Here is a 15,915-nt window from a genome sequence, read left to right as displayed (position 1 = left end):
TGATTTTTTTAAAGTACGGGGACAGGACCCATGGGCAGAAAGAGCTGCAATGGGGTCATAAGGGGTGGTGATTATATACCTATAAATTGGAAGGGGGGTTAGGGATAGTGTAAGTCTCTAAGGACTTTTGGAAACAAGATTTCCAGGACCCTGAGGGGACTAGCTATTGTTAGGAAAAGGTCATTTATTACCGTCTAATAAAACCTGAGTCATGAGATCCTTCAGATGTATATCAGTGGGCCATATGCTTGGGGGATGATTGCCAACACGTATCTTGGGGGGTTTAGAGATAAAGGAAATTTCTAAAGGAATTTTTATATGTTAAAGTAGACTTACAGGACCCTCGGGGTTGGGCTAAGATTGCCTGTTGCCCTTAGGAAAGTATTAAAACAAGGCAGTTGAGTCCCTAGAGGAATGCCACTCTGCCTGTTTCAAGGACTTGTCAATGGGCTGTAGATAGTAAAGAAATTTAATAATTTTTCTTCTACCTTTGTTTCCCACATCACTATCTATATTGAAAATCCAAAGGAAAGTACAAAAAAGCTCCTAGAATTAATAAATGAATGTAGCAAGGTGATAAAAGATCAATATATAAAAAATAATTATATCTCTATATACAAGCAATAGACAATTATAAATCAAATTTGAGAGGAAAAAGTACCATTTAAAATAAAACCAAAAAATAAATGAAGTAAATATAAACCTAAGGAGATATGTGCAGGATCAGTATGCTGAAAAATATTAAATAATGGTGAAAGAAATTTAAAAAGACCTCAATAAATGGAGAGATATACTATGTCCATAGATTATAAGGATCAATATTGCTAAATTGCTAATTCCCCCAAAATTTATCTACAAATTTAAAGTAATCCCCCCAAAAAATCCCAGGAGCATTTTGTATAAATAGAAATAAAATGATTCTAAAATGTATATGGAAAGACAAGGGAACTATAATAGTCAAACAATTTTGCAAAAAAAAAATTAGGGATTCATACTACCTGATTTAAAGATCTAATGTAAAGCTACACTAATGAAAATTGTGTGGTATTGATGAAAAATAGACATATATATCAATGGAAGAGAAGAGGGAGCCTACAGTAGGCCAACAAAAATACAGACAATAACTTTTTACAAAGGTATAATGGAAATTTAATGGAGCAAGAACAGCAGTTCCAACAAGTGGTAGTGGAAAAATTGGACATCCATATGCAAAAAAAAAAAAAAAAAAAAAAGAACCTCAATACATAACATATACTTAAAACAAAAACTAGTTCAAATTAGACCTAAATATAAAACACAAAAGTACACAAATTTTAAAATACAAGAGAAAATCTTTGTGACCTCAAGTTAAGCAAAGATTTCCTAGATATAACAGCAAAAGCACAAGCCATAAAAAAAATATTTTTTAAGTTGATGAACTGGATTTCATTGAGTTTAAAATATTTTGGCCTCTGAAAGATACTGTTAAGAGAATGAAATTAGAAGCCACAGACTTGATGCTGGAGTGGAGGGGGGCGTGGGAGGGAAAGGGTGGCTGGGTGATGGACATTGGGGAGGTTATGTGCTATGGTGAGCACTGTGTAAGACTGATGAATCACAGATCTGTACCTCTGAAACAAATAATATATTATATGTTAATAAAAGAAAGAAAAATAAATCTTTCTTAAAAATAAAAAATAAATTAAATTAAAAAAAAAAAGAAGCCACAGACTTGGAGAAAATATTTACAAATCACATTACTGATAAAGGACTTGTATCTAGAATAGATAAAGAACTCTCAAAACTCAGCAATAAGCAGGGGCGCCTGGGTGGCTCAGTCGGTTAAGCATCTGCCTTCGTTCGGCTCAGGTCATGATCTCAGGGTCCTGGGATCGAGCCCCACATTGGGCTCCCTGCTCCGTGGGAAGCCTGCTTCTCCCTCTCTCACTCCCCCTGCTTGTGTTCCTTCTCTCGCTGTGTCTCTCTCTGTCAAATAAATAAAATCTTTAAAAAAAAAAAAAAAGACTAAGATGCCTTTAAAAACAACAACAACAAAAACTCAGCAATAAGCAAATTAATACCTCAGTTAAAAAAAGAAATTTCAATGGACACTTCAACAAAATAGATATACAAATGAAAAATAAGCACCTAAATAGATGCTTTTCATCTTTATTCATTGTAAATAATGAGTAATTATTTAAAACTACAGTGGGTATCACTGGACAATTAAAATAGCATAATTAAATTTAAAGCCATTAACAATATTAAATGCTGATGAGGGTGCAAAGCAACTAAAACTTTCATACATGACTGATGGGAACACAAAATGGTACTGTCACTTGGGAAAGCAGTTTGCAATTTCTTATAAAGCTAAATATACACTTACTATATGAATCAGCAATCCCATTCCTAGATATTTACTCAAGAAAAATAAAAACATGTTCACTCAAAAATGTGTATCTGGATGTTTATAGCATTAACTTATAATTGCCAAAAACTAGAAACAACCCATATATCTTTTAACTGGTGAGTGATAAATTCTGATACATCCATAATAAGGAATATTACTCAGTAATTTTTTTAAAAAGAGTTACTGATACACAACAGAAATGTATCTCAAATGTATCATGCTAAATTTAAAAAGCCATGTTCAAGAAGCTACATACCAAGCCATTCCAAATATATGGCATCATGGGAAAGCCAGAACTATAGGAATAGTTAACATGTAAGTGGTTGCCAGAAGTTGGGACAGGACAGGGCTGATTACAAAAAGATAGCATGAGAAAAAAACAAAAAAACAAAAACAAAACAAAACAAAAAAACCCCCAAAAGACAGCATGAGAATCTTTTTTCAGATGATGAAAATGTTACATATCTTGACTGTGGCTGTGGTGATTATATGACTGTACATGTGTTTCACAAGTCATAGAACTGGACACCCAAAAGCATAAAATTTACTGTATATAAAATTAAAATGTTATAACAAAAATAAGTTTTAAAATAAATTAAAATAAAACATTATTTTAGATCCTATGTCTATGTGCTTTTTATTATGCCGGAGTACTTCAGCCTTGCATCCAGCAATAATTGTTTTAAGGGAGAGAACAGACTCTTGAAGACAATCCACCATAGAAAGTTTAATTCTGCATGGGCTTATTCACTAGTAAAAAACCTTTTTATACAGAGAAATGATGAGAAGTTTAAAAATTTTTAAGTGATAGGATTTTTTTAATTGTAGCAATTTCATATCCATATAAAAATTAGGTAAAACCATTGTAGGCTGTTCAATAAACTATTGAGAGCTAAAGAAACTAACCCAAAGGGACCAGGATTGAAGGATTGAAAAGAAAGGAAAAGTAAAAGACAGGATAGAAGAATAATACAGTGCAAAAAGGGAGAGAAAAGAGAGTTGTAAAGGAAAGACAAGATAAAGAGAGAAAAAATACAATGGAAGAAACAGAGTGTATGAAATTTTTCTATCTTTCTTAGCCAGCATGCATTTCCCATAATGTAGATATAAAAGTGAAAACAAATACAGCTGGGTACTAAATGTTACTGCCTTTTACTAAGTTGTATTAACTTTCTCACACAATGAAACAGATTTATTAAAGCCTTCTTCCTTACAAAAATATTGTCAATTATTTCCCCTAGAGCTGCATATAAAACATCACCAACTATCTCAGAAAATGAAATTATCTAAATGTTCTCTTCTGAGTATGTCTGACGCTGGTTCTCATACCCTTTAAGTGTAGGAAAACTACTTTCTCCAAAGATGTTAAGCGTAAAACAACATTGAAATCAACTTTATCAGCCAGATAAAGGTTACCATAAAGTTATCAATAAACTATGTGGTGCTTTCACACTTATAACAGTATAATGTGCCATGGATATCTTCATGGCATAGAGAAATAACTTCTTTCATTAAAATAAAACACCAAACCCTTCGAATCAAATTGTATTTGTTAAAATGCCAATGAAAATACACAGAGACTTCCAAGTATGCTATAAATTAAAGCTAAGAGAAGACAATATATCAAAATCTGAGAATTTCCATGAATTGCTGAGTCTTGAACTGTACATCTTATTTTCCAACATATGAACCAAAACATGGCAGAATCTTCTTCCTGGCATTCCCAATGAGCACACTTAGAATGGACATCTTAGGTTTTTTTCTGTTGCAGCCTCTAATCCCCTTCTTTTGGTCCTAGCACAGTGACAGCCAACCCTCCTGTAGTATCTGCCCATGCAATGCAAGTGAAACTGACTCCACCCCATTCCAGGATTAGGCTTGTGAACTAAACTTGGGCAATTAGAACACTGTGGCTCCCTTACTACGGTGATTGATTCAGGAATGGGCACCTGACCCAACCCAGGCCACTCAGAGCCAATAAGATTCTATTTTAGGATTTTTAAAAAATTATTAGTAAATGGAAATTACTTTTGTACTGAAGTTGAACTAGTAGAGTGTACATCTAAAGATGTTAGTGTCCATCTTATTACCACATGGACAGAGTTAAGAAAGAACCAACACAGAGAAAGCAGAGCTTAGAAATGGGTGTAGAGACTGCATCCTAATAGTATCCTAATGGAAGTCTCTGGATCTATTTCTGTAGATCTACCTTTGAACTTTTCAGTTTTTGAGCGAATAAATTCACTATGTTTATTAGACCATTTGAGTTAGGATTCAGCCAAATCTAATGGAAAGCATCCAGGTTATAAAATTTATAAGCTAGTCATTTTCTACATTAATCAATCAAGCTATTTTTTTAAAAAAGCAATTAAGAGTGAAGGGCCAGTAGATGTGGTAGTTAATTGCAAAAGTAGGGAAAGAGGAAAGAGGACTATTGAGAATCCTCCACTCTCCATCTCTACTCAGCAATATCAAAGTAAGAGAAGTTTTTTAAAAAGCTTCTACTTGGGTCTGATTTTCTGTATAGCAGCATACATTTGGATTATGATATGATGTACCAGGGGTTTTCAACCAAGGAGATTTTGTTCTCCAGGTGACCCTTGGCAATGCTCGGATGGAGACATTTTTGGCTGTGATAACTGTGGGAAGGGTGCTACTTGCATCTAGTAGGTCGAGGCCAGGCACAGGATGCTGCTAAATATCCTACAATGTACAAGACCACCTTCTACAAAAAAGAATTATCCAGTCTAAAATATCAAGAGTGCCAAGGTTGGGAAACTGCTATCTGTAACTCTTAACATCACATCCTTATAAAAATATACCTATTTTTATATCAAGTACTTATTTGGGGTTTCTGCTTGTTTTTGTAGTTTTGATATTTGGGGTTTTCTGATAAGGATGTTTGGTTCTGTGTTAAGAGACCACAGGCTCCATTAGCAGACTCTTCAGAGACCTAAGAGAGATGTTTTTAGTAATATTGAGCATTGCAGTTGGTTTCTGAGTCAAGCTGCAGAGCCCTGGTTTCTGTAGCCACATAAACTCTGAAGAGGAATAGACCCTGTGACTGGGAGTGGAAACTTCCACAGTTCTGAGGATTGCACACCTGGTCTCCATAGGAAAGTAGTAATATTCCTGTGGCACTTATTAAAAATAATAGCAAAAGAAAGGGGGGGACCAGCTCTAAGTGTGAAATACCAGCAGAATTATATTTTCAAATACTTGGGAAGTTGGTACTTCTTTACCTGCAATAATAGTAAGTTAGTAAATTGAATTTACTTTTAAATGGATCTCTAAACTCAGGTAATATTATTCACCTTTGAGAGGCATGGAAAGTACAAACTTAGGTTCACCTTGTTAAGTGGACAGATAATTTATATATGAAATAAAACAGAGAAAGCTATTTTTTAAAGCTGAGAAAATCTAAATGAGTGAAACTCTTACTCTGACAAAAGTATTCAAGTAGATGAGGGAGAAAGAGTGAAGCTGAAAAATTCTCTAGCTTGCATGGACCCAGCCCTCTCTGTAACAGAAAAATGATAATGCTCAATTTTCATTCATTATATCCATCATTGAAAATCTGGTTTGTGGGGAGCCTGAGTGGGTCAGATGGTTGAGTGCCTGCCTTTGGCTCAGGTCATGATCTCAGTGTCCTGGTGATAGAGCCCAGCAGGGAGTCTGCTTCTCCCTCTCACTCTGTCCGTCCCCCCAAGCCCCACCCCCACTTGTGTGTGTGCTCTCTCTCTCTAATAAATAAATAAAATCTTAAAAAAAAAAAAGAATAAAATTTAAAAAGCTGGTTTGCATATAAAAGTAAAGAAAAAATTTGTAATCATTGTGTTGCTTTATGTTCATTTTTAAAAGACTTCAAAACATTTAAGAAAATTTGCTGTGTTAGACTTAAAATATGATTACAATCTATATTAAAATATTTGGAAATTTTAATTGGCTATATAAATAAGTTTTTATTTATAGTTGTATAAATATGTGAATACTTGAAAAAAATTTGTATTAAGGATTAAACAGACATTAACTGACATACAAATAAAAGTGAGGATTCCTCTACACACAAAGGCCCTCCGGAAAACTGCTTGCTTTATGAATTATCACATGGTGTCTGCCCCTACTTTAGGTCTATCTGATTGTATTGTCCTAAGAAAAGAAAGAATCCATAGAGAAAGCAATTGTCAAAGACGTTCAAAGCAGGATTAAAAAATTCTTCTCCCAGGGTGCCTGGCTGGCTCAGTTGGTAGAACATATACTCTTGATCGTGGGGTTGTTAGTTCAAGCCCCATGTTGGGTGGAGAGATTTAAAAAAAATTTTTTTAATATATATAAATATATACATATATATATAACATTTAACATTTTAAAAAACAAATAAAATAAAATCCTTCTCCCTCCAAATCATAGCATTTTGTTTAAGAGTCCATGTTTGAGAACCAAACTTCCTGGATTCAATTTTTGTGCTTTAGCCATTTAATAGTGGTGTCATCTTGGGCAAATTATTTAACTTATTTAATCATTTTCTGATTCAGTATATTCATTAATAAATGGGAATAACAACAGCACCTACCCTAGAAGGTTGCTATAAGGATTAAGTAAGACAACATTTTTAAGGACTTGGTGTAATATATGAAAGATGGATAACATTATCATATTACTCCAAACACTGAAACCCTTCTCTCTATACCCTAGAATAGGCAGGGGTTTTTTTGTTTGTTGGTTTGGTTTTGGTTGTTTTACATTTCTTTTTAAATTTTTTAAAGTTTTAATTCAAATTCCAGTTAGTAATTACACATACAGTGTAATATTAGTTTCCAGTGTACAATATAGTGACTCAACACTTCCATACATCACCCCATGCTCATCACGCAAGTGCATTCCTTAATGCCCATGACCGATTTAACCCATTCCCCCACCCACCTCCCTTCTGGTAACCATCAGTTTGTTCTCTATAGTTAAGGGTTTTTATTACATTTTAGAGACCCAATCCTGAAAATCAGAAGGGATATTGGCCAAAAATTTTTGAAATTTATCACTGACTTCACCGAACTGTAAAAAAAAAAAAAAAAGCACAGTTACTTTTAGCAAAATATTCTGTTATATTAGTGCATTTCACAAATACAAAAATTTACAGGGTTGAAAATAAAACATAATATATATACCTGAGTTCTGTTTAGTACTCAAATGGGTCCAGAAGAGTTAGGATTTAGATGAAAGGAGACATATGGACTTTTATAATGGTGGTGACAAAGATGTGGGGATGGTTCACATATGCATAATGTACACCATACCCTCTTCTGGGAGTTTAACATATTCACTCAACTGGTCCTCCGAACAACATTCTAAATGGACACTACTGTGATGTCCACTTTTGTGAATGGAAAAGCTAACACAATGAGAGGTTTAGTAGCTTACCCAGGTTGGCGGGGTAGTAAGTGGCAGAAAAGTCACTATATCAAAAAGTCTGAGACCTATGGTTCTGGGAACACAACATTTTTTTAAATTACTTTTATTATAGTAATAATAACTTGCTTGAATGAAACAATGAGATTAATAAAATGTTCTTTATGTCAACCATCATAACAGGTAACACTTAATGCTCACTATGCACAAAGAGCTGTTCTAAATTCTTTACATATATTAACTCTCTTAACACTCACATCAACACTACGAAATGGATTACTGTTCTTTAACCCAATTTGTTGACAAGGAAATCAAGGCACAAGAGAGCTGAGTGATTTACCCAAGGTGTACACATGGCAGGTGAGGAAAGGGATCAGGTCACACCAGGCAGTCTGCATCCAAGAGACATACTGCCTCTTACTATAAGGAAAATGGTCTCAAGTCTCTCCACTTTGATGTCCAAACTCAAACAAGACAGAAGTTCTCCCCATCCCTGCACATGTAGAGCCTGGACACGCCTAAGTTGACAGAACCAATTTAAAAAAAGAATATCAGAAAAAACTGGAGAAACAGAGCACTGCCCAAGAGTAAGAGGCAAATGCAAACTAGAATGAGTACAGCTCCTCCTTTACTTATGATGGGGTTATATTCTGATAAACTCATCACAAAATAAAAATATCATAAATCAAAAATGCATTTAATACACCTAGCCTACTGAACATCACAGCTTAGCCTAGCCTACCTGAAATGTGCTCAGAACCCTTACATTAGCTACAGTTGGGCCAATCACCTAACGCAAAAACCTATTTTAAAAAGACTGTTGGGCTCTTCCACAGGAGGTCTACACGCTGTCGCTGGGGCCGCCACCATGTCTCTAGTGATCCCTGAGAAGTTCCAGCACATTTTGCAAGTACTCAACACCAATATTGATGGGCGGCAGGAAATAGCCTTTGCCATCACTGCAATTAGGGTGTGGGGTGAAGATATGCTCACGTGGTGTTGAGGAAAGCAGACATTGATCTCACCCAGAGGGCCAAGAGCTCACTGAGGATGAGGCAGAACGTGTGATCACCATTACGTAGAATCCTCGCCACTATAAGATCCCAGACTGGTTTTTGAACAGACAGAAGGATGTGAAGGATGGAAAGTACAGCCAGGTCCTGGCCAAAGGTCTAGACAACAAATTTCGTGAAGAAATGGAGTGACTGAAGATTAGGGCCCACAGAGGGCTGCACCACTTCTGGGGACTTGGTGTCCAACGCCTGCACACCAAGACCACAGGGTGCCGTGGCCACATCGTGGGTATGTCTAAGAAGAAATAAATCTGTAGGCTTTGTCTGTTAATAAATAGTTTATACACCTAAAAAAATTCTTTTTAAATAAAATAAAATAAAATAGAGTGTTGGGGCACCTGGGTGGCTCAGTCAGGTAAGCATCTGCCTTTGGCTCAGGTCATGATCCCCAGGTCCTAGGATTGAGTCCCCCATTGGGCTCCCTGCTCAGCAGGGAGTCTGCTTCTCCCTCTCCCCGTACTTGTACTCTCTCTCTCTCAAATAAACAAATAACATCTTTTATTTATTTATTTATTTATTTATTTATTTATTTGACAGAGAAAGAGAGACAGCGAGAGCGGGAACACAAGCAGGGGGAGTGGGAGAGGGAGAAGCAGGCTTCCCATGGAGCAGGGAGCCCGACGTGGGGCTCGATCCCAGGACCCTGGGATCGTGACCTGAGCCGAAGGCAGACGCTTAACTGATTGAGCCACCCAGGCATCCAAATAAAATCTTTTAAAAAATAAAATAAAACGGAGTGTTGAATACCTCATGCTATTTATTGAATACTGTAGTAAAAGTGGAAAACAGAATGGCTGTACAGGTACAGAATGGTTGTCAGTGTAGCGGTTTCTTACCCTCGTGATCTCATGGCTGGCCAGGAGCTGCTGCTGCCACTCCCCAACAGCACCAGAGAGGATTACACCGCATATCGCTAGCCCAGGAAAAGATCCAAACTCAAAATTTGAAGTACAGTTTCTACTGAATGTGTATCGCTTGCATACCATCATAAAGTCAAAAAATCCTAAGTCGAATCATGGTAAATTGGAAATCATCTGTAATTTTGATTAGCTTCATCAAAAAGCAGATCATCTATGTGCTCTGGTAAGCGCTGTGAATTGTGCGAGACTGTTGAATCTCAGATCTGTACCTCTGAAACAAATAATGCAATATATGTTAAGAAAAAAAAAAAGAAGAAGGTAGCAGGAGGGGAAGAATGAAGGGGGGGAAATCGGAGGGGTAGACGAACCATGAGAGACAATGGACTCTGAAAAACAAACTGAGGGTTCTATAGGGGAGGGGGGGTGGGGTGATGGGTTAGCCTGGTGATGGGTATTAAAGAGGGCACGTTCTGCAAGGAGCACTGGGTGTTACGCACAAACAATGAAGCATGGAACACTACATGTAAAACTAATGATGTACTATATGGTGATTAACATAACAATAAAAAAAATTTTTAAAAAAGCAGATCATCTTTGCCCCAAGTAGGTAGAGGATAAGGCCAAGGATCTTGCCATTCACCTAAAAAGACAAAGTGGCCCTTCCTGAAATTGCTGGTATGAGGCTTAGAGGTAGGATCACTTAAAACTTATGTAATGCTGTTTCTTCTATCTTCACACATGTATTATTTAGATTTGCAAAACAAGAACCTAATAATTATCAGCTCCAAACAAATAATTAATTTGGGGTACTTAAGCTCCTGGGAATCACATGAATAGGGTATCCCTAAAAAGCCCAAGCACTGGAAAATGTTTTCATGACTTCCATTTCTGAAACACAGGCTGGCTGGATTTCTGAGCCATCACTCCAGCTGAAAACAACTGTAAATGCTGAGTACAGCTTACATGCTTTCATCTCATCTTAAAGGCCTTGACGAGAAGAGGAGATGGTAAGCAATTCCAAGGCCTAAATTTAGGTGAAGATGGGAACCAAGAGGGAAAACAAGCAAGGAAGCTACTTTTGCCCTAAGAGTATTTGCTGAACCTGGAGAACTTGTGATTTTGTCCTCATTGCCTTCAGGGATGTTTATGGTCCTGGATGGAGAGTTAAAGCATATGTGCTCACAGATCCTTTTTCTTCCTTTCAAACCCACAGGGAGACTGCTGTTCCTATTCCTACTCATAGTTTCTTTGTGAGCACATGTCCAGTTTTGGACAATGGAACTTCTGTACACCACTTCCAGTCCTGGCCCTTAAGGTAATCTGTAAGATCCTCAGCTTCCTTATCTAAAAGTGAAAGATTTCTTGAGAGACTGTGAAGGAGATAAACCCAGGAGAGCCATCTGACTTATATCTGACTGTGACATGAACTTATAGTACATTTTTATTTTTTGTAAGCCACCAGGATTTTGGCTATAGTAGCTTGTGGTCATTATGCTGAGAAATTCAGGAAACTAAGAAGAAACCCTAAGCCCTATAAATGTAAAAACAATGTCAACCCACTCTACTGGCCCAAACCTAGGAAACACTCATAAAGAACAGCATCTCTGTTGAAAGAAAAGGAGAGCAGTGAGAATGAATCTGAAAAACTAGAAACACAAATAAGTGCACACATGGATCACTAGATTATATTCATATTTCCTGGATTGTGAAAATATCTTAAATTAAGAATTTAGTTTAAACTTATCTCAGATTGTAGTATTCCCTGGAGTCTGGCAAATGCAAACATAAATCCTTTCTGTAAGAATTCATCTTCACCTTAGGCATCAAGGAATTTCCACAAATAATTTTATTTTTTTTAAAGATTTTATTTATTTATTTATTTGGGAGAGAGAAAGAGAGGGGGGGGGAGAAATAGCATGAGAAGGGAGAGGGTCAGAGGGAGAAGTAGGCTCCCCATTGAGCCAGAAGCCCAATGTGGGACTCAATCCCAGGACTCCGGGATCATGACCTGAGTGGAAGGCAGTCACTTAACCAACTGAGCCACCCAGGTGCCCCTCCACAAATAATTTTAAAGGGAAGATGTACAGATCACAACCCAAAATCACTGGAAACAGGAAGAAACAGGGGAGAATGAGCAAAAACAGCAGAAATAACAGCAGAAACAGGCATGAAAAAGATTATATACTGAAATTATCAGAAATATAATTCTATAATTACTGTGCTGAAAACATAAATGACTCATGTGAAAGCATCTGCAGAAATCAGAAAACTATGAAGAAAGACCAGCAGATTTGTAAAGGGTGCAAACAGAACTTCTAGAGTTAGAAAATGTAATAATGAATTTCATGAACATAAGATGTACTTATTTGTTTCATTATTACATCCTTATTTGAAAACTTTCTTACAAACTATGGCAATATTGACTCAAAGGAACATAGTTATTGAAATGAAAACTCGGGCGCCTGGGTGGCTCAGTTGGTTAAGTGACTGCCTTCGGCTCAGGTCATGATCCTGGAGTCCCTGGATCGAGTCCCACATCGGGCTCCCTGCTCGGCAGGGAGTCTGCTTCTCCCTCTGACCCTACCCCCTCTCATGTGCTCTCTCTCATTCTCTCTCTCACAAATAAATAAATAAAATCTTAAAAAAAAAAAAAAAGAAATGAAAACTCATTCAGATCCTGAAACGAATGAACGAATGAATGAACAAAAGAAAGCAAGCAAGAAAGAAAGGGACTCAGAAAGAAACTATACTAAGAAGAATAAGAAGGTGGAAGGGGGGAGGAAGAGGAAAATTCATTGGGAAATTTTAATAGCAAATGAGACAGAGCTAAAGGGAGAATTAGTGAAATGTAAAATAGGTCAGAAGAAATTATCTAGAAAGCTGCACACTAAGAAAAACAAATTTAATATTTTTTGAAAATATTTTTAAAACATGGGGAAGTACTTTCAGGATTGTCGGATAAGGATCTCTGAAAATCAGGTCCTCCATAAAATAAAATATTGTCCAAAGCAACTTTTTCAGTATTCTGGAATTTAGCCACTGGCTTGCAACAATCCATGGGACATTTACCCAAGGCTGAATCACAGTAACAGTAGTGAGACTTGTGATGTTTAAACTTTCTCTAGTCTCATCTGCATTCGGCAGCTCTGTAGTAGCCATGAAAACCAAGAGCCTCACAACTGTCATAGCTATGAACCAGAAAAGTTAAACCTAGGTTAATTGAGATTAACCACACTTAGGAATAGAAGGAAAAGAAAATAAACAAAATGAACAGAGCTTCAGAGACCTGTGGGAAACCATTAAGTATATCAACATACATTTGATACCAGAAGGAGAGAAAAGAGATAAGGGGGAAGAAAAAATATTTGAAAAATAATGATTGACAAGTTCACACATTTGATCAGAAATCATAGAGCCAAAGAACAGTGGGCAACATATTCAAAGCACTGAAGGAAATAGACTGTCAACCCACAATTTTATATCCAACAAAACTAACCTTCAAAATAAATGAAAAATTAAGACATTCCCAGATAAATAGAAACAGAGAATCTATCACTAGTAGATACACCCTACAAGAGACACTAATAATAATTTTTCAGGCTGAAATAAAAGGACAATAAATAATTACTCAAATCCATATAAAAAATAAAAAACATCAATAAAAGTAACTACATTTAGAAATATAAAAGACATTATACTATAATTTGTAACTCTTTTCTTCTCCTATCTGATTTAAAAGACAATTGCATAAAATAATAACTATAAAACTGTCTGAAGGGCTTATAATGAATAAAGATGTACTTTTTTTTTTAAAGATTTTATTTATTTATTTGAGAGAGAGAGAATGTGAGACAGAGAGCATGAGAGGGAGGAGGGTCAGAGGGAGAAGCAGACTCCCCGCTGAGCAGGGAGCCTGATGTGGGACTCGATCCCAGGACTCCAGGATCATGACCTGAGCCGAAGGCAGTCGCTTAACCAACTGAGCCACCCAGGCGCCCAAAGATGTACTTTTGATGATAATAATAGCACAAAGGAGCAGTGAGGAAACAGAACTGTACTGAGTCAAAGTTTTCATATTAAGGTGGTACTAATATGAACTAGGTTGTTTTAAGTTAAGATGTTCATTGTAATTTCCAGCACAGATTGATAGAATGTAAAAGATACACCATGAAAAGAGTAAATAAAGGAAAATTGGAGTGGCTATCCTAATATTAAACAAAATTTAGACTTAGTAACAAAAATTGTTACTGGAGACAAAGAAGGGCTTTCATAATGATAAAAAATTCAATTCATCAAGAAAATATAGCAATTATAAACATATAAGCATGTAACACTAGAGCCCCAAAATGAATGAAACAAAAACTGACAGATAAAAATAAACAATTCACTATCATTAATTGGAGACTTCAATAGCCCACTTTCCTTACTAGATAGAAGAACAAGGTAAGTCAACAAGGAAACAGAAGATCTGAACAACACTATAAACCAAATAGATCTAACAGACACAGAATACTCCATTCAACAACAGCAGAATACACATTTGTTTCAGGGGTGTATGGAACATTCTTCACCTTAGACCATATGTTAGGCCATAAAACAAGCCTCAGTAAGTTTATAAGAGTTTAAACCATACAAAGTATATTCCCTGGCCACAGTGGAATGAAATTAGGAATCTGTAACAGAAGCAAATTTGGGGAATTTTCCAAAAAATGTGTAAATTCAACATCACAATACTAAATAACCAATGGGCCCAACAACAAATCACAAGGAAAACTAGAAAATATTGTTAAATAAATAAACACAAAATTACAGTGCACCAAAAATCATGCGATGCAGTTGAAGCTGTGCTTAGAGGGAAATTATTAGCTATAAACATCTATATTTTAAAAATGAAGAAAAAGCTCAAATTAATAAGCTAACCTTCCATCTTAAGAAACTAGGAAGGAATAAATTAAACAAAATGTAAGCAGAAGGAAGGAAGAAATAAAAATTAGAGTGGAAACAAATGAAATAGAGAATAGAAAAATAAAAGAGAAAATCAATAAAACCAAAAGGTGATTTGAAAAGATCAACAAAACTGACACACCTTTAGCTGGACTGATAAAGAAAAAAAAGGCACAATACTCAATTTACTAAAATCATGAATGAAAGCAGGGACATCACTACTGAACTTATAGAAAAAAAGAATTTCCCCACAAGATGTTAGAGCAGTTAAATGGCAACAAATTAGATAGTCTAAGTGAGACAGATGAATTCCCAGAAAGACACGACCTATTAAAAAATAGATTCAAGCTGTTAAGCGTCTGCCTTCAGCTCAGGTCATGATCCCAGGGTCCTGGAATCGAGCCCCACATCAGGCTCCCTGCTCAGCAGGATGCCTGCTTCTCCCTCTCCCACTCCCCCTGCTTGTGTTCCCTCTCTCACTGTCTCTCTGTCAAATAAATAAACACAATCTTAAAAAAAAAAGTAGATTCAAGAAGTAAAGAAAATCTGAATAGACATATCACAAGCAAAAAGATTTAATTGGTAATAAACCCTCCCCACCACACACACACACACACACACACACACACACACATGCCAAAGACTAAATGGGTTCACTGGTGAATACTACCAAACAAAGAATTAACACCAATCCTTCATAAACTATTCCAAAAGATGGAACAGTACAGAACACTTTCCAACTCATTCATTCCATGAGGCCAGTATTATCCTTATAACAAAATCAGACAAATACATATCAAAAGAAAACTACAGATTAATATATCATTATGAATAGAGATGCAAAAATTCTCAACAAAATACTACCAAACTGAATTCAGAAAAACATAAAAGAGTATATAACAAGACCAAATGAGATTTATCTGAGGAATGCAAGGTTGGTTTACCATGAAAACCAATCAATGGAAAACACCATATTATGGAATAGAGGACAAAACCTACACAATCAAGTCAATAGACACACACACAATATACAAATCATTGGCTAACATCCAATACTCTTTCATAATGAAACATACAATAAACCAGAAATAAAAGGAAATTTCTCAACCTGATAAAAGTCATCTACAAAAACCACAGAGCTAATATAATTAATGGTGAAAGAATGCCTTCCCCCTAAGATCGTTAACAAGAAAAGGATGTCTACTTTTACCACTTCTATGTAACATTTCACTTAAGATTCTAG

General features: G+C 36.0%; 1 pseudogene; it reads left to right on the top strand.

Moving 5' to 3' along the window:
- Window positions 1–8,653: 8,653 nt before the first annotated feature.
- Window positions 8,654–9,117, top strand: LOC123839307 (small ribosomal subunit protein uS13-like; annotated as a pseudogene).
- Window positions 9,118–15,915: the final 6,798 nt, after the last annotated feature.

Source organism: Mirounga angustirostris, unplaced genomic scaffold, assembly GCF_029215605.1.
Source record: "Mirounga angustirostris isolate CCGP_5_RB_7025 unplaced genomic scaffold, mMirAng1.0.hap1 SCAF_5, whole genome shotgun sequence".
NCBI classification, from domain to species: Eukaryota; Metazoa; Chordata; class Mammalia; order Carnivora; family Phocidae; genus Mirounga; species Mirounga angustirostris.
Note: the sequence above shows the minus strand (reverse complement) of the source record. Positions and strands in the feature narration are given on the sequence as shown.